Below are 3894 nucleotides of genomic sequence, written 5' to 3' on the forward strand. Positions count from 1 at the left end.
GGTAAAGATCTTCCAACAATACAGAGAACCCAACAATCAGATGAAGGAAACACTCGTCTGTAACAGGAAGAAACCTCCAGCAGCACCAGGCTCAGGGAGGGGCGGGGCATCTGAGAGACCGGCTGGGCCGAGGGGAGGAAGACGAGACAAAGACGTGCTGTGGAAGACAGCCAGAGATTAACAATAACAAAGTCCAAAGTGGGCATTCCTGCCACAGGGACCCACAAGGGCATAACTGCTGTGGGGCCCACAAAGGCTAGCCTAACCCACCCCACGTGGTTTCCTGTGAGCGAGCTCACCATGGAGTGCCCACAGAGCCCCCTCTCAGGGGTCCCGAAGGGTAAAACTAGGAATTGTGGGACAGTTGGATTTTATTTCCATGTAAACGTGGACCATGGTTCCTTGGAGGGTTTCTCTCAATGTGACCTGAGCTTTGGTAGTTGTGATCTAAGTTTTCAGATGTCTAATCATGGTCAAATATGTAAAATCATTCAAAACCACCGAGTCCAGCTAACTTAATGGATGTTTTCTTGGCTGGTTGGTGGATTTTATGTAAATCAGCCAGTCTGAGTAGTTGTTAATGTCCAGGGTGAAGCCTGCCTCTCAGCCTGTGGCAGCTGGGACATGCTACAGCCTCCCTGTAACTGGAGAGGCAGATGTGTTACGGTTGTTCAATGTCAGGCTCAAACTCTCCCTGATGTGAAACAGCTCACACTAACACTGCAGCAACACAAAGTCACAGCGAGAGAACGGAACTCAGACTGTTTATCCCAAAGTATGAAAACTTTATTACAGCATTCAGAATATTAAAGACGACACAGATCAACATATTTTACATTAAGCATAACAAATCTAACAGCAAAGCAAATATCAGAATAAGATAAAAACATCCTTGAACTCATTCAACACCTGAGACCTGTGAGGACCTGGTCACATGCAGCAGGAGCAGGTCTATCATGTTTGCAGTCTGAATGCAGCGCCGGCGCTCGCTGTAGATCAGAAGTCATGCTCGGTGATGACATCAGCAGCGATCTCATCATAGTCCTCGCCAAATTCCTGAGTTTCTTCATCAAGCAGGGCCGTCTCCATGGAGACAACCAGAGGACGTCCTGCGGCGAGTGAACACAGACTAAACACGACCAGTTTAAACAAACTCCCAACTCCAGTTCAAGTCCCAGAGGAGGACCGGCTTTAGGCTTAATGATGCTTGGCCCGGTGCCGACAGGCATCACCTCTGACTCTGTGCTGTGTTATCCTGGCAGGACGGTACCATAAGGGTGTTGTGTAACTTCAAGCATGTGCAGCTCAACCTGCCAACCTGCTTCTTAAATCCTGTATTCTGGGCAAAGCTGATCACGCGCATCTTTCATCATATCCTACGAAGTAAATAAATCACACTTCTCTCCATTTATTCACATGGTCACGTAAATAAAAGAAGAAGACTGTCTCTTCGATCAGCTCTGATGTCACCTTCAGAAAACTGGTCCCCAAACAGAAGCACCTGATCTACAGACTCCTACCTTTGTGTGAGTCCTACCTGCACTCCTGCAGCCTCAGCACCTGCAGCACAAACATATCTGCTGTGAAAGATCAGAGAGACTCGTACCTGCAATCAGTCTGCTCTCAATCGACAGCATCACCACCGTGGAGAGAGCGAACGGGAGGAAGACCACTAAATGTACGACCGGCCACACCGAAGGAGAGGGAGGCACGTAGGCTAGAGCTGAATGACACACACACACACACACAGACACACACACACACAGACACACACACACACACACACACACACACACACACACACACAGAGTAAGTGTATTTGTGTTCTTGTTGGACTCTCACTGATTGTTTTCACTTCCATCAACTCACCTGCAGAAACAGTGACTGCAAACAGCAGCAGCACACACACACCTGCAACTGCAACAGGACAAAGGTCACTAAAGGTCAGAGGTCATTGAATCCAGCATGATCTAGGTCAGAAACCTGATTAAACTTTTCAAATGTGTGAAATGTGTGTATTTCCTGTCTCTGCTGTGATGTAATTGGATCCTTTTCCGTCACAGTGAGTACTTGAGTGAGACCAGGCTGATCATCTATCGCCTCTTATCAGGAAGCCTTTGAGCTGCTCCCTGTTTTCATCTGCCTCCATCTCCTTCTATCCCAGCATCCTCCTCTGTCACACCGACCCTCTGCATGTCCTCCTTCATCCATGAACCTCCTCTGAGCTCTTCCTCTGTTCCTCTTGCCTGGCAGAACATCTGAACACCTTCAGCTCAGCTCCACCGTCTCCAAATATCACAGCAGGTCTCATTTGTTAGAAAGTGTGAGATCACTGCTCATCCACCCAAGAGTCAAATAAAGGACTCAGCATCCTCACAGAGCTGACACAGAGTGCTATACTATAATCTTAATCTTAATAGTTTTATACTATAATTTAGGGATGGGTATCGTTTAGGTTTTATCTGATACCGGTGCCAAATCGGTACTTTTGAAACGGTGCCGGTGCTCAAACCGGTGCTTAAAGAATGGAGAACACAAAATTGGTCCAAAAACCTCTCATGTTCAGCTGTTTTTTTTGTAAAAAGATAACAATGTTAGCCTTTTCTGCAGCTATGGGGCATATATGGTATCACTCTTGGCTGGAAGCAGTGCTTAAACAATGGAAAAAACACAAACTTTGTCCAAAAACCTCTCATGTTTAGCTGTTTCCCACTTTTTCTTTGGTCATTTTAGCCTTTTTGGCCAGGGTGAAGGGAGTATCTGCCATCAAACAAGAAGACAGCCGCATGTAGCTATGATGATGTTTGCTAGTTCACCTTACATGCATTAATGTAATAACGTGGTTAGCCTACTCAACGAAAATTACACACGAACAACATTAAGCTACTCACGCAGAGAAGAACGGCTGCTGCTGCCATCATCATCCTCATCATTTCTGCTACACTGGCAGGGCTAGGGGCCAGGACTCTCCTCTTCGGGTTTTTAACTCCGGGTTCGATAACAGGCACCACACCGCAGTAGATGTGCACGGTGTGGTCTCGCAGCAAGCTATCAAATGCTGCACATTTCTCGGCTTTTAAAAAAAACGCTATGCGTCGCCAGGTGTTTCATCGGATTTGAGGTGTTACCTCCTTTGACAGTATCACATTATCAGCTTAAAGCACTTGTTGCAGGCTGCTGAGTTTGCTATTTTGCTGTGAGTACAGCCAGACTTTTGACCGCTTGGCCTTGGTCATTTTTAATCTGTGCTCTGCTCTAAAAGAACGTACGTACCTGGCCCCGCCTACTATCCTCGGAAACGTAAAAGATGGCTAGAATCTAAAGTGTATCACAGCTCAGGAAAAAAAAAAAGCACCGAAATAAGCACCGAAATGTGCGCTGCTTTCGGTCTGGTTACTACCGTTATGTCAGAACCGGTGCCATCGTGGCACCGATACCGGTACCCCCCACAATACCAACAAGAATCGATACGATAACGAAGCTGAATAAGCCAACTAACACGCTAAGATAGACAAACGAAGCGTACAAATCCTACATACAACTAAGAACCCTATACAATCCTACGAAATCCAACAACGAAGCTAATAACCCGTACTACAACAGAATCTCAAAAACTAACAACAACTAAAACGAATAAAAGAATCCTAACTAAACAACAAACAACTACAACAAATATACATAACTAAGCTGAATAACCTCGACATAGCTAACAATATGTTATACAAACGAACTTAATATACTATATCTTATCTTAATAGTTCTATACAATCATACTATATCCTATACAGAACGAATCTTAGAATCCTATACATAATCTTATCTAGTAAATCCTATACAAACTAATCTTAATAATCCTATACTATAATCTTAATAATCCTATACTATAATCTTAAT

General features: G+C 44.8%; 1 long non-coding RNA gene across 1 annotated transcript; it reads right to left on the bottom strand.

Annotated features, from left to right (window-relative positions):
- Nucleotides 1-295: 295 nt before the first annotated feature.
- Nucleotides 296-2376, bottom strand: LOC120732020. Its single transcript, XR_005695481.1, has 3 exons — nucleotides 1870-2376; nucleotides 1607-1723; nucleotides 296-1109 (listed from the first exon to the last, which is right to left on the bottom strand). It is a non-coding gene; the product is annotated as an uncharacterized LOC120732020 (long non-coding RNA).
- Between the last annotated feature and the right edge of the window lie 1518 nt (nucleotides 2377-3894).

This window comes from Simochromis diagramma, unplaced genomic scaffold, assembly GCF_900408965.1.
Source record: "Simochromis diagramma unplaced genomic scaffold, fSimDia1.1 OVJJ01000395.1, whole genome shotgun sequence".
Classification (NCBI taxonomy): Eukaryota; Metazoa; Chordata; class Actinopteri; order Cichliformes; family Cichlidae; genus Simochromis; species Simochromis diagramma.